General features: G+C 41.8%; 1 protein-coding gene across 1 annotated transcript in view; it reads right to left on the reverse strand.

Moving 5' to 3' along the window:
• Positions 1 to 16,231, reverse strand: part of RPL22 (ribosomal protein L22) — a 75,942-nt gene that overhangs the window by 14,856 nt on the left and 44,855 nt on the right. The gene's annotated exons all lie outside the window — the stretch shown is intronic.

Here is a 16,231-nt window from a genome sequence, read left to right on the forward strand (position 1 = left end):
ACATGAACAGAATAATCCAACTAACCTGACTGGTTTTACAGAAATGGCACCCATCCAAATAGGACATGTAGATCTATTAAGGGGTAAATTAATCATCATTTCACACTGCTCAATTTGAAATAGTTAGCTATTCCTGTATCAGCATAGGTGGATTCAATTTGTGGCGACTTTAACCAGAGGGCTAGCTAAAGCTTGGCCAAGACGTTTAAAAAAAATATATATATATAGCACCTAAAGACAAATTAGTTCTAGGTAAACTCACCTTATCATTTATTCATGATTTTTGTGTCTGTTTACCTTGGACTCCTAGTTTTATCGGAGCCTGCAGAGAAGTGCCCCTACTATAAAGCCTTTACTCACATAGTGCAAACATAACACCTTTGCAGTTTGGGCATCTTTGATATGGAAACTCCATTAATATCCACAAGTGAAGTCTTCTAGGCTTGGTTTAGCCAACTACTAAGTATGATTTACTTAGAGGGGCTTCCAGTCAGCCCTATTTCACTACTAGTCTTATGCCATTCACATTTTTTTCTCCACTCAATAAAACATGATGCAATGTGTCAACCCACTTCAGCCATTGAAAAACTTCACTGTGAACAACAGTATTATTCCCTTCAACAAGGAGCAGATCCATACACAACATTGCACATTTAAGTTCTAGGGACTACTATAGCAATTGCTTACGAGCACAAAATAACTTCCTTACTTTTAGCAATTTTTTAAGATTGTTGTGGGTCCAGCAGCAATTTGCAAATACCACAAGAGCAAAGCAAAGATTGATAAAATCAAATCTGGCAAGCTTGCCTAGTTTAAAAATAATTTTCTACCTTCATGCTTGTGCTCACTTTCCTTTCACCACCTTTTGTACACTCTGCTTTTGGAGAGGGCCCTATTCATATTAATCCTTCTTCATGATTGTAATTTCATGTCACAGGGTATATCTACATGAGTTGTACACTAAAGTGTTCTTTGAGTACTCACTCCACCTATCCAAAACAATGAGTTTTTCCACATACTCAGCTGATCTCCCTGACTTAACTGGGACCGGAATCACATTTGCAATTTAACTGAGATTGTCATGTCAAATCAGTTTACTGGGGACTTCCGCTCCCTGGCTTCCGGGTAGACTGTTAAATGCATTTCTAGATAGCTTCTCTAATTACTCTAGTAATGAATAAAGCATATCCAGAAGAGTCACTGGTGTTCTATATGTTGCTGTGTGAAGTGGTCAACTGAACAAAGTGTTAATTTAAGCAACAAATGGAAGCCACTGATGCTGACTGAACCATTTCTACCTACAGAACTATTTTAGCAGACTGCAAAATATTGGCATTAACTAGGTCATTCAAGGTGAGGCACGCAGTTTCTATTAAGCTCTATGTAAGTTGTGGGGAACGAGATTTAGCAGCCACATCCATTAAAACAATTTAGATGGGCAGATGCTGGGTAAAAAAGTTGGGGATACCAATTTGGAGGAATAAAAAACAAATAGCGTTTGTAAATTTGCCACATTTAGAGACCACCCCCTTGAGTTGTAAAGAAGACGTCACTCTCCGACATACTGCACCCACGTTCACTAACATTCTGAAGGGACTTCTTTTGCATCTTTAAGATTTGTGACAAAATGAGCAGACACCCCTCAGTTTGGTCAGGGCAGTTTAAGTGTGTCCTTCAATCATATCTCCATACTTGAGATCTACTCTTGAGTCAGGGGAAAAACATGGTTTCTGTAAGCTTTGCTCTTCCATCCACAACTCCACCAAAAAGAAAAATCTCAACTGTTAAAACAGGGCCATGCTTTAATTTTAGACTAGAGAATGTGGAGGACTTAATTCAGTCTGGCATTTGTAATAGTTCTATTACTTAGTTAACAGTTGCTCCATGTGCTAAGATTGAGGAAAAAAAACTAAAGTAACTCGACCGGCCACACAGCCTGACTCCACTCACAGTTTAAAAACATAGCTCCTACTCATGCTCCAATACGCGCAACTTTGAAGGGCAGGTCAAAGTGCATTCACAACAAACCTAAGGATAGGACTTCCCTCAACACTGGGAAGAAAGTAACTGTCACAGTCTAGCTACTTCACCGTAGACCTACTCTTTTCTAAGATTGCGTTACACATCTAGGCTCCATACAAGCAGCCACAATGATTCAACGACGATTAAATCAAAGGTCACTGTATGGCAACATTTTCAGGTATGACTTTTAGTGGGAAGGTGTTTTGGATTGAAGTATTCCAACTATGCTTAAAAAGCAGTCTAAAATAATAAACAGATAGATTAACCTTAAATTAGGGTTAAGAGGTAAGACTCACTCCATCAAAAGGTCTGTTTTACCTAAATGTATTTCTGTACTTGCATACTAGTCAGAGGTCACTTATATTTGTATGAAATGACGCAACAGTTGTCCAAACTTTTCTGCATATACTAGCCATAAAGCCAAAAAGATTCTGAAAGATTGCAAACTAAGCAATTGCTTCAACAAGTCGACTACAAAGATTTGAAAAGCTACCACCATGCAAATATTCTCTATCAAACTAAGAAACGTATCGGGGTAGTAGATGAGATGGCCAAATGAACTGAGGATGAACATCAGATCAGAATGCAATTACTAATTACATCTCGAGTTGAATCCTTAAGTTAATGTGGGTAGAGGCTGATGGAAAGCACTGTGACAATCAGAAAGGTACACGTAGCAAATTAGGAGGATTCACACTAGAGTACTAAAGACAATGGCCTAGGAGAATTCCTGCTTGATATTGGGACCAGTCATAAATTAGCAGGTGTGGCTGGGAATATCACTGTATTTAGACACTTATTTACCCATGTCTTCTTCCATTAATTTTTAGCTATACATATATTACAAATATTTTTTTTTCAGAAAGACACATGTCATCAGTGATGTAATATCTGACGTCATCAGCAGAGGATTGCGGTCGTGTGCATTATAGTTGCCTGCACTAACTATGTCATCAGTGATGTAATATCTGACGTCATCAGCAGAGGATTGCGGTCGTGTGCATTATAGTTGCCTGCACTAACTATAACGGGGGAATTTCAATGGTTTTTCACGAGTGAAATGTCCAGCTAACTATAACATGTGTGAAACCTATGGTTTTTTCAGTGAATTTGTACGGTTTTTAAATGCTAAGTTATGTATTTTTTTTTTTTTTTAAGGTTTTTCACCGTGCGCGTACCGTACGCGCACGGTGCGCTTCGAGCACCGCGCACGCGCTGTGGGCGCTCGGTGCGCTTCGCGCACCCACTTTACGCAGTTCGCGGAATTTTTCCGTTTCTGCCGTGCGCGCACGCTACGCGTACTCCGCGATTTTTCGCAAAAAAATTAAAGGAAATTTTGGCCCTTGGGGGTCCTTCTGGGACCCCCTGACAAAGGCTAGGGGGTCAGGAACTGTCCACCATGCGCCCTTTTCACGTTCTCCACCTTTGTTTTTCACCCCCTTAGACTGCGAGAGACAAAATGGCAGCCGACACTTCCTGGTTTCGACCGATTCGAATGTTTACGAAGATCTAACAACCAATCAGAATCGCGCTCGCGCACGGCAGCGTGCGCGTACGGTAAGTTTTACCGTACGCGCACGGTGCGCGCTTATAGATATATATATGCTTTTAAATGCTATTTTTTCAGGAAATACTGAACAGATTTACACCAGACCTGCAAAAGGCACATCCCTGACCTGAGGACTACCTCTCTGCCAAATTTCAAGTAATTCTGTTCAGCCGTTCGGGCTGTAGCTTGGACTAAAGGTCCTATGGAAAAATGCATGGGGAAAACGCGTTTTGGGACCCCCCCTTTTTCTCGGCCCCCCGAGACTTTCAGGGAAGGAGCGGAGCGCCCCACCTATTTTGAAAATTTCACGAGGATTCGTCAATCGGTGCCAAAGTTATTCCAAATAGAATGTTGCGGATTTCCTATGGAAACACGATCCTAACTATAAACTGGCGACCGCCAGTAGTATGTATAATATATATATATATATATATATATATATATATATATATATATATATATATATATATACATACATATACACACACACACATATATATATCACAGCTCCAAACTACTTTGCTGTGGAGCACTCCCGTGGGGTTGTTCCCACGCAAACTATGAACGATCCTTCCTCCTCCTTATCTAAGGAAAAATAGCACTCGCGGGGTAGTTACTGCAAGTTTATTTAGCACGGCATACCCAACAGCTGGGTATACCGTGCTAAATAAACTTGCAAAAACCACCCTACGAGGGAGGATTTTCCTTTAAGAGGAATGAGTATATATGAATTTTACTGACCTATAATGGGAACTCAAAAAACAGAGCAAAAACCAAAGGAAATGATGGACGGAGTGTTGAACATTGCAAGCACTCACCCCCAGTCAACTGATCTGGGTTTAATCCATCACCGTTCTTTAGCCCACTCTGCCACCCCAGTTCAGACATGGCCATATGCAAATCAGTTTGACCCTGTGCCTCATGGGAACAGTCCAGCCCGAACTACCAAGCCATGCCTTCCCTGGACCGGAAACAAGCTTCCTAGGACCGGTTTCTGGCATTTCAGCCGTCTTCAGCCAGGCTTGCTTGAATCCAGTGGCAAAGTGAGCGAGGGACTCACGTCTGAGCATACCCTGCCAACTTATGGCGAACAAAGCAAAAACCAAAGGAAATGACGGACGGAGTGTAGAACATTGCAAGCACTCACCCCCAGTCAACTGATATGGGTTTGATCTATCACCGTTCTTTAGCCCACTCTGCCACCCCAGTTCAGACATGGCCATATGCAAATCAGTCTGACCCTGTGCCTCATGGGAACAGTCCAGCCCGAACTGCCAAGCCATGTTTTTCATTCAGAAAATACTGGCAAAAAACGGGGAAATTCTCGAAGATCCCATCATTGGTAGATCCATCCCTGAAATACCAAGAATTGCATACAGCAGGGGACGCAATATGAGGAATATCTTGGTGCACAGCGATATCACCACCATCACAGGCAAGAACACCATGAATCTACAGGGTTTCTTTCCATGCTGCCACTTCAAGGATTGCCATGGCAGCCTCATGAGAAAGGAATACCCTAAAGCTATTACCAACAGTAACATACACATAAAACAGTTTCTCACGTGCAGCTCCTCCTAGGTCATATATTTGGAATGTCCGTGTAATCTCTGGTACGTGGGTATCACTACACACATGGCCAAGAAGAGAGTCATGGAACATATGAGGGCAATAAACAAGAAAGATCATCTAACCTAATAGCCAGACACTTTGAACAGTACCACTACTCCGACAGTTCCAAACTAAAATACTTTGTCATAGAACAGGTCAACATTGGTACACAGGGAGGCAACAGAGAACTCATTTTGAGACGAGAGTCCCGACAGATCATCAATTTAGGAACCCGTTACCCTGGAGGGCACAACATTGATGAGGAAATAGCTGTACATCTGCACACTGTAACTAGTGTTGGTTCTCTTTAGCATGCCATTACTTGTGCAACTAGAGTTACAAAACAAAGATTTCTTTCATTGTTGTATATTTGTCTGCCTTCTGTCAAATATATGTGTCTATACTGTGCTTTTTATTCTTGCAGGAGGTAAGGAAGGCACCCTCGGATCCAACCTGGGACATCCCGGGTTCCCTACCCTTTTCTTTAATGGAGTTGTTCACCTGATGTCGACTGTATCACAGATAAGGATTTCAAATTCACCATTTTTTAATTTTCGTTTACAACACATTTTTGAGCGCCTAAAGTTTTTCATGCCTTCGTACCCAATGGGGAATGAAAGTTGATTAACGAGGGTTTGCAATGTTACATGGGCTAGGTTACAGTGTGCATTATGCATTACAGTATATTGCTGTCATGCCGTTTGGAACATCCTCTCATCCCTTTTTACCCACTCGGGGAATACACGTTTGTTAATGAGGACATGCCATGTGCATATTGGCATGGTTACATTGTGCATTATGAACTATATATTACTGTCATGCCATTTGAAATAACTTCAAATGTCACTGTAACTTTACGTTCTTCATGAAGGTCTTGATTTACAGATACACTGATGCAACATATGTACAAACAGTGTTCATTTCGTTTTTCCTGAAGATAATGGTTTAAATAACTTGGATTGATCCTTTTCACACACTCTTTCAAGATGGAACTCACATTAAGTGAAACACAGTCCTTCCATTTCCAGCTGTATTTGTTTACAAGGCACTAGTCCTACATTTATGTTGAATGCACGGTTTATTTTGTGTGAGCAAGACCGATTGGCGGTTGAAAAGCTTAACGAATTTCGGATTTATGACTAAATAAAATCCTTTTTGTATCGCAATCCTTGTGGCTAGGTTCCTGAGAGCGAGCGGATTTTTAATTTGCTTTCACGTACTCCTACTGGTGGCTCCGCTGGTGTGTGCACCACTACCCACAGGTTTCCTGGTACCCAGAAGGAGCGCTTGAGTTTTTGAATATATATCTATCTCCACACAAACCTCTCCGATGAGCGCAAGGAAGAGGCCACACGGGGAATCCAAGTTGAAGCTTTTTAACAGACACCGTTAAGCATAATGCATTTCGGCCATCGGGCCTTCTTCAGATGCCGCTGTTAACCACAATTGGTGCCACATCCCCGCCTTTAAATAGTCCTGCAGTCCTCCCATAGGTAGGAGGTATGTGACAGAAGAGAAATGGCTGAAATATACCCAAATGTGTTTAATAATTGGCAGCAATAAAAATAACTTCAGTCTTAAAGAGTTTTAATGATAATCTACTAATGTTTAAAGTAGAAGATCGGGGAAAAATATTCTGTAAATTATACCAACCGTTTACTTTGTCTGCAAAATATTTCATAGATTTAGTAGGAGAAAACGTTTGAGCATTTTTAAGTCTATGAGATGTTTAACTATTTTATAAGTAGGCCAAAGTATGTGGATTACAATGTGCACTTTATTTCCATTTGTGTAGAGATTCATTTGAAATTGTCACTTCTAAATTAACAGAAATGTGTTTTCTGAAACACTGCCAATTTACATTTGAGAACGTTATTCGTAGAGGTTTTAGATATTGAAGAAATTGGCAAGTGTTTAGGAGTGTTCTTTTGTGACAGAGCTTTGTCAAAACATAAGTGGGCTGCAGGAGCACAAAACTGATTCCATCACAAGTCAACCTAAAAAATTAGCAACTGACAGCTACCACTATCTAAAGCAGTTTAAGCTTTGTTGCTGTTCTCTCAGTGATAATTTGCAACCTTGTGGAGTTCTGGTCAGATGAATACTTTGGGCCAAGTCTAATGGCAAGATGGCACATTACAGAAGATACTTAGCACTTGGTTTAGTCAACAGAGCAAACAAATTGTGTAGTGTTTCCCCAGAATCTGCTCAAGTAGTGTGTCATTTACCAATCCAGTGCTCCCTGAAACCAGGTTAACCACTAGACAATTAGAATCTGTCACAATTTTCTGTCAAAAACAGGCAGCAAAAATGTTGAACGAGGTGGTGCAAAATCCATTACTGGACACTGTAGGTCTCGATAATGGAGATTTCAACTCCAAAATCGACTCCACATAGCTGGTGGAAATCATACTATGGTGAAACCAAAGAGAAAAAGCATAAAAAGATGAGCAAATGAATATATGCCAAGTTTAGGAGTTGGGCTTACCCATTTGTCATTGCACTACTTTCCATGGCATGAAAAAAGTATCTACACTTCCAATTTCAAAGAGGTTAAGCGTTTGATATTTCATACACAAACTAACAAGGTTCTACTAAATATGTTGCCCCATTGAGGAAATGTTGGAAAAACTGCAGCTGTGCAAATGTTCAACTAGAGAATATTTTCCACTGATAACATGGTTCAGAGAAAATTCCATGGGCAAAGGAACTATTGATAGCAATTTTCTAAATCTGGCAGCCCTAAGGAAACTGATTAGAAGGTGAAATGTACCACTCCTGTTAAACTACAGGAGCATGCCATTCAACTACTCTTCTGGGCAAGATCCCACTGTAAAGTCCTAGACATGCAAGTCCAATTTTAAAAATATTTCTAGACATGCATTTGTTTTCCTAGCCACCCATTTCTGGATATTACATTTTGTTTATGCAACAGTATTAATTACTTAAGCTGCTGGCAATATTAAACACATCTCGAGCACCTTTTGATATCAAGCTTCAGCTCAATGCATGCTGCTGAAAGGATAATCTGAACTCATCAGGAAGGTATATTCTTAACCGCCAGTATGCGAAGAGAGTGAGGCAGGGCGAACAGAGGAACATTTACAGCAGAGGAGCTGCAAAGATATCACATTTTAATTATGTTTACAGTCACGGTCTTCTATATGGCAGAGTAGGTAAGGATTAGGTTGTAGAGTAGACAATTTAGATTAACAGATGATTAATTCTTAATGTTGGTGGTTCTCATTATGGATTCAGGATGTGAGCATAGTGTGCTTGCTAGCTCCTCTTTGTGCAAACTTTGTATTTCAAGACTATCCAGAAACAGTCATCAGCAGATGCAGACAATCTCGTCTTTAGTGAACGCTGCATGCTGGATAGCATGCATGATCAGACCTCCCCCCCCCCCCCCATCCCACCCCCTGATACTGCGGCACAGGTGAGCAGATTTTGTAGCACAAGTGAGCAAATTTTGCGGCACCAAAATGGAAATTTTGTAGCACAAATCTAAGAAACCCCGGGTGGGTAAATAGAAGGGGGGTGGGGACATTGGAGGAGACAGGCATACTGCAGGAGGCCGGGGAATAATTTAAGTGATGCCCTGTTCGGCACCCTGGTCTCCAAGCAGTCTTCTCTCTTCCAGCCTGGGCAGAGGAGTTAGGACAGTCTTTCAATGGCAGATAGGTGGCTTCCTGGAGTACTTTTGAAGTATGTAAAACAGCAGGTAGGCGAGGAGTAAGTTAACAAATACCCTGCATGCTGACCCTCCTTTTATTGGCCATGGGGTGACCGCTGTAATGATAAAAGAATGAGGTTGCTTTTCATATTTTTAAGGGACTTACTACCAATTTAGTGGGGGGGGGGGGGGGGTTTCTCCAAATAGCGAAATGCTGGAGGGTCTGCTTATTATTGGACTTCATTGGTAAGACTTTTGTAGTAAATCACTTCTCTACTATTCCCCACTGTATAGCTCTGTAGAATGTATCATGACATCATGGAATGCCTGGGTGTCTCTCTGTGCTTACAGTGGCAGTTGGTCAACTCAGGCTGAGCTGTTGGGAGCCTGCTCCTGGTGGGGTTGTCTTTGTACCATCTATCTACTCTTTCTATCCTGATCATCTATGCTAGAACCAAGCCACTAATAAAGGAACATCCTACATGTACAGATGGACTCTGTATCTTCATTTACAACAATCTTTGGCGACGATTTTGAACCTACGTGTGTAGTAAGGAGTAAGGTCAACCAAGGAACTAAAGGACAAGCAGTTAAACACTTTAAGGACTTTCAAAACGTCAATTGAAACTGAGAGGTAACGCCCTGGACAGCCCCACCAGTGTCCTGTACCATCTGGACAGCCTGCAGCCTGGGCGTTTGTCTTCTAAGGAGCCTGCTGTCACCTTTAAGACTTTAAGAGCGCACAGTCTCTCTGGCAACAAGCCTGCGGTGTCCTCTTGCTGTATTTGAGCCTTCAGTCTGCCTGGAAGTGTTGTGACTTGTCTGCACCCTCAGTGAATTGCCACCAAAGGGTTATCGAAGTTCAAGGGACCTTTTACAGTAAAGAAAGTCTTATTGTGAGAGCAGCGGTGTATTTAAAAATGGAAGGGAGACTTCTTGGGACAGTCTGAGCATCCTGCAGTGAGCAACTTTTATTCAACTGGTGAGGAAATCGGCAATTACTGTGTTTGTTTGGTAAAGTTGCATGCAGCACAGGCCATTGGTTCGGTGAATGTGTTGGTTTCTTGTACGTTCTGCTCAATTATTTACTGAGGAATGATCTGGCCGCAAGCAACAACAGGACCAGTCTTACAATGCCTGAGTGTCTCTGTGCAAGCCATCTGATCAGTGACTGTTTTCTGTAACGCAAAGCAGAGCGTTCTGACTGACACCCGTTAAGTTGTGCGTGTCCCTAATTCTGAGGTACCAGAATTTCTGAGGTGAGACAGTTGGTTATTTAGCCGTTCGCCGTGCCGAACCAGCGCGCTGTAAAAAGAGGAGAGAGCAACTCATCGGCGTACCTGAGGCAGTCCCTGGCAGTGGCAGTTACTTCGTGGGGAGGTCCGTCGCCTGCGATTCCTTGCCTTGATCTGGTGACATCATAGAATCTTCTCTGGTGACAGTGGAGAGTTGCAGGTACAGCGTTCTACGTTCTTCCTGTTCCGTGTGTCAGACGTCTAAGCGTCGTCCATGTCCTCACGCACATTACGTTGTCACCGCCATCTTGATGGTCGTTATGGTTACTCTTCCGGCATTGTGCTTCGCTTCATCACCATAACTACGAGTCTCGTGGATTGTTGGAGTTTGCGAACTTTGTACATTTTGTCGTGGATCTTGGCGCTGTGGTCAGCACGCACACAGCGATTCACACGCTTGGAAGTACTCACGCTGGTTCAAGGTGGTAGGTGGGGGGGGGGGGGGGGGGGGGGGGAAATTCGTGCGGATGACGTCGTGGAATCTCCATATGTTCTAGCGGAGAACCGGCGCATTCACAGTGCTACGTCATCAGCATCCAGAATCTGACCCGAGAAGGATTTTCAGTGCGTCATGGCGCAATGTCACACAATGTTGAGCAGCTATTTTGGTATTTTGTTCCCAAGGTTACCGAACACGGAGTGTAATTAACAGAAAGATAAACCAGATAAAGCAGTTAAATGTGAGAAAAGGAAACGGTGAGTAATTGCTGTCCTTTTGTTTGAATGCTGTGCTTCGAAAGAATTGTCTAGGAAATCGGAATCGCAACACAATTAACTTAGTGTCAAGCCTGATGTTTATTGTGTATACGCTGCATTCCACCTGTAAGGGTGTATAGAGACTGTTACAGCATCAAATCTCTTACAACACTGCCACCTTGTGGAGCTTTTAATTATCACAAGTAAAGGAAAAAAAAAATACATCTAAGAGCTCGTTGAAGAGGAAAATACATTGTTATTTATTTTAAAAGTATTTGCTGGGTGGTAGGACAGACAGTACACTCATAATTAAAGTTTCCACGGGAATATGTCTGGAGAGGTTGAAGTTCACATGACATGACTAAGTTCAGAACTAGAAAGGTATAATACTGTGGAAAAGAACACAGAGCAAGGACAGAGAGTTTAAAACCAGGAATGTCAAGAACAGGAACAGCTATTGTTTTGATGCTTATCTTCAAAAGCACATAAATAAGCAAAGTCACTGAAGAAGACCTAAAAGGAGTATCCTCTTGATGCCGCCAGAATGTCAAAACGCAGGGGATGAAGTATTGAAAAGGAGACTGTTGTAGTGCTGGTGGTGTATTGCGTGTTCAGTCATTTATACATTTGATTTGGGGGCTGAACTTGAAAGGATTTCATTCAATTCTGTCCGCATGATAAGATATTTCTCAATCACTGCCATGAGAAACGCAATTACACTGTCGGAATGCATGATGTTAATATCCATCTAAAATATTTTGGATGCAATTTTGGTACATTGAGAGCTGGCAATTAGCAAATATAGAAGCTACTTAAAGGTGATGAAAACAAGGAAATGGTTATTGAGAGCCAAACCAGAACCTGGAGGAGACAAAGGTATCACAACCAGTATCGTGTGGGGACAAAGGTCCCAGAACCAGTAGCAGAGGAGACAAAAGGTCCCAAAACCGGCAATGGTCATAGTTAACAGTATTGCAACCAGGACTAAGTGTCCACTCTTTAAAAAAACAGAAACTTCAAGCTAGAATGGAGTTGTGTGTAGAGACCTCGGGTAATGCTTATACTGATGATTCATGTTCTGTATTTGTGCACATCTTTCTTTTGTGGGGGCACTCAGTTTATAACATAGCCTCTCCAGTGGGCAGTTAATGCTTAGCTGTTTCTAGGCGGTCAGTGCCTCAACTTGTTTTTTAGGGTGACGTTTACTCGCTTACTCTGTGTACCCTAATTAGGGGAGGTTGTGTGGTTTTCCAGGGCGAATACCCTGCGGTGTACCCTATTTAGGGGAGGTTGTGAAATGTTTTCCAGGGTTAGTACCCTGTGGTGTACTCTATTTAGGGGAGGTTGTGTAATTTTCCAAGGTGATGTATCTTATTTAGGAGAGGTTGTAGTTTTAGGGGAGGTTGTATGGTTTTCCAGAGCGAATATCCTGTGGTGTACCCTACTTAGGGGAGATTGTGGGGGTAGTCAATGCTTTTAATTTAGTTTGCAGTTTTCCAGGGTTAGCACCCTGTGGTGTACCCTATTTAGGGGAGGTTTTGAAATGTTTTCCAGGGTTAGTACTCTCTGGTGTACGGGAGGTTGTGTAATTTTTCCAAGGTGATGTATACTATTTAGGAGAGGTTGTAGTTTTAAGTTAGGGGTGGTTTACACACCATATCGGTGAGCACCCTGTGGTCTACCTGTCTAGGTTTACCCTAATTAGGGGAAACTGTGTTGTTTGTGGGTAGTCAGTTGTCTGTGCTCTATTTCAGTTTTTCTTATGTGTTAGACAGTGAGCGTTACGTATAGCTCACAAGTGTAGTGTACTCATTTCCGGGTTGTGGGGGTAGTCAACGCCTCTAATTTTTTTTTTGTTTCCAACTTTCCACAGTGTTCTCTATTTTTTTATTTTTTTTATAGGGGGTTGTATAGTTTTTCCAGGGCACTTCTCCCTGTAGTGTACCCTTATTAGGGAAGGTTATGTTCTTTTCCAGAGTATTTCTTTGGGGAGGTTGTGGGGGTGCCTCTAGTTTTCCAGGGTTAGTACCCTGTGGTGTACTCTATTTAGGGGAAGTTGTAGTTCTTGTTTTCAGGGCGAGTACTCTGTGTTGTACCCTATTTAGAGGAGGTTGTGTTATTTTTCCAGGATTAGTACGATGTGTCGGGTTTTTGGTGGAGGTTGTTTGGTTAGTTCCCAGGGTTACTGCCCATGGGGCATCTTTTCATGTTGACACTATGCTCCGGTTGAAGTTCACCTACTTGGAACTCGTGGTCAAGTGTTTCAGGTTTGTAGGACTTTGAGTGAGAAGTATTTAGATCTCTTCCTTTACCCTTAACAAACTTTTATCAGTGTCAGCATGCCTTCTCCCTGGTGTATTGTTGTTTTTGTGGAGGTTGCACTCTTCTGGACTGTATCTTACCTCAGTTGTACCTTTTACCAGGGTGTTGATCTTGTGGTGTACCCGTGTTTGGGGAGGTTGTGGCTGTGACCACTCTCCTTTGCATGGGTTTCATTCATCTAAGCCATGCTTCCCTAACGGAGGGGGATGGGGTGTGTTGTAGTAATGCAATGCTCTGTTATCTCTATACACTATTAGATATGTACATCTCATTGTTGTACTTTCATGTTAATGTTATATTTGAGGTGTCTTACATATCTTTCTCTTTATTTCTGCTGGTGTTCCCTAAGGAAGGAAGATGTGTAGTAAATCACTTCTCTACTAATCCCCACTGTATAGCTCTGTAGAATGTATCATGACATCATGGAATGCCTGGGTGTCTCTGTGCTTACAGTGGCAGTTGGTCAACTCAGGCTGAGCTGTTGGGAGCCTGCTCCTGGTGGGTTTGTCTTTGTACCATCTATCTACTCTTTCTATCCTGATCATCTATGCTAGAACCAAGCCACTAATAAAGGAACATCCTACATGTACAGATGGACTCTGTATCTTCATTTACAACAACTTTCAACTAAGCAATTGGTCTTCACAACTTTTTCTGCTCGTATTACACAAGGAAAAAACTAAGCAAACCTAAAGTAAAAATATATTCCAAATATAAACCTAGCTGAGCTGGAGGATCATCTATTCCAAGCTTCTAACACGGACAGTCGCTTACATTTTTGGGCCTTAGACTACAAATGTAAATAAGAATGCCACAAAATTAACTACACTTCACCATTAATTCATGGTTGTGTGTTCTGGTTTCAAATGGGTATCAGACAACACTATTCTGTGTAAAGCACTTAATGAAGTATAAGCTTCACCTTAAAAAATGACATGCTCTATAGAGCACTCCACTACTTCATAGACCTAGGCTTGTACTATATCAAATAAAAAAATTGATTATTAAAGTTGCCCAACCCCAGAAACATCCAATCAGAATGTTTTGTATAATAACTAGTGACCTTGGAATTCAGACTAACTAGTGACCCTAGAATTCAGACTATCTGGAGACTTAAAGGGATGCCTTCCAAGATACTGGGGTGTTCAGGTGGATGTATGGAAGCATTTATCTCTCATACCCTGTTGAAATTGCCATGCTATATCCCACTATCAGTCCACACTACTCCCATCAAGCCTCAATCCCTCTCAGGAGAAACAGCTCCCAAAGTATGCATACACACTGCTACCATTCAAACAAGGCAAGAGGCTGCATCAACACTAGCCGTAGGCACAAGCCATGTAAACAAAATGCAAGTACCAAAAACAATACTAGTACTAAAAACAAAACTGTATTACAATATTGATGATTCATGAAGGAATCTTTAATTCAGAAACAAGTTACATATGTAACCTAAGCTGTGCAGTGTGAGACTGTCACACGCTCTGCATTATTCCGCCATACAGTGGGTGGGACTGGAACCTCACTGAATTACTAAGTTTTTTTCTTTATTGCATTAACCATAGGCAGTCTGACATTCAGTTCAAGGCCACAAAGCACCAGTGTGTCACCTTCATTATCATTTTTCAGAATAATTTCCTGAGAAGTAAATTTGATTCCTTTACTTACTTTTAACTCAAACCTCTCAACACAGGTGGTGGGAGAGTTGGATGCATCAAGAGGAAAAACTATAGTCACATGCTCGTAAATGGTTTTAGATTACCTTTCGTACATTCATATGGTTGCCACGGATTTTTTATATTTCCTCTTATGGAGAACTGTGTGATGGATGGATATTACTGAATATATGTTTCGACACCGAATGTGTAACATTTGTGTTTTCTAGCTTGAATAGCTTGGGGGTGTGTGTGTGTGTATATGACTGTATGATCAGCATGCAGCTATGCCAATGTACTCTAGTGAAACATTACCCACATATGCTAGGGCTGTTCGCTTTTTAGGCCTCGACTACCAGACAGCTGTATTCAAAAGCTTACAGCACACAGACTGCTTACAACTGGTTGGCTTTTTCCACTCATTTCCTTGCTTCTCGTTTTGATGGCTCGTCTTCCTATTCTTGTGTTTGTGCCTCCCCTGGAGCATAGTCTCTTTACTACCTTTTTGTTTGACTGCCTTCTATCGCCACACTGCTCACAGTTAGTGAATCACCATTTCCTTTTTCAGCACTCCATGCGAGTGCATGAGTATTTCAGTTCTCTCTCTCTCGTGGGCTGCTTATACCCAATACCAAAGCCCACATTCAATGTGCTCTTCCACTTGCTCTCTCCCTTGTGTGCCACTTTTCCTGTTAGAGACACACACCTCCCTATGCAAAAAAAAAAATATATATATATATATATTCATGCAAAAATCATTGTCCTGAAACTGTTTGGTACTCTCCGTGTCAAAGCAAATTAGCCTATTAAAAGAAAAGTTTCACTTAATTTAACATGATGAGGAGTCTTCTGGTGCTATTTGTTGCCCATTTGCGACTCCAGATATACATCTTTCTAATTTTGAACTGATCCACCAGCCAGGCTGTGGTGATTTAATTTCTTTTACATTCCAGAATTGTTTCTCTGGAATGTCGAATGTTCTTGTTGGTTTGGGGGTTAACAGGATTCCAGGTTCGCCAGTTGCTGTGAACGCTGTGGCTAATAAATCATTCTAGATGGGTTACAAGCGTGGATGGAGGCGAATAATATACTAACTCCATTACAAGCAGGCTTCCTTTATAGTACATCAACTAACTATTGACCAGGTGTTTAGGCTTCAACTACTATTGTGGAAGTCGATGGCCCTAGAGGATGGGCGGTTAAATGTGGCGTTTGTGGATCTTCGCTTGGCCTTTGACCTTGTGCTTAGAAATACCCTATGGGGAGTGTTAGCCACCATGGGGATCCCTGAATATCTCCTTGCTATGTTCATCAGCTTACACTAGCATCAAATGTGGTAGGCTAGATGAAGTCACAGCAGTTTCCTGTTCAGGGCGTGAGGCAGGGTCGAGTTCTTGCCCCCACG

Source organism: Triturus cristatus, chromosome 1_2 (assembly GCF_964204655.1).
Source record: "Triturus cristatus chromosome 1_2, aTriCri1.1, whole genome shotgun sequence".
Taxonomy (NCBI): Eukaryota; Metazoa; Chordata; class Amphibia; order Caudata; family Salamandridae; genus Triturus; species Triturus cristatus.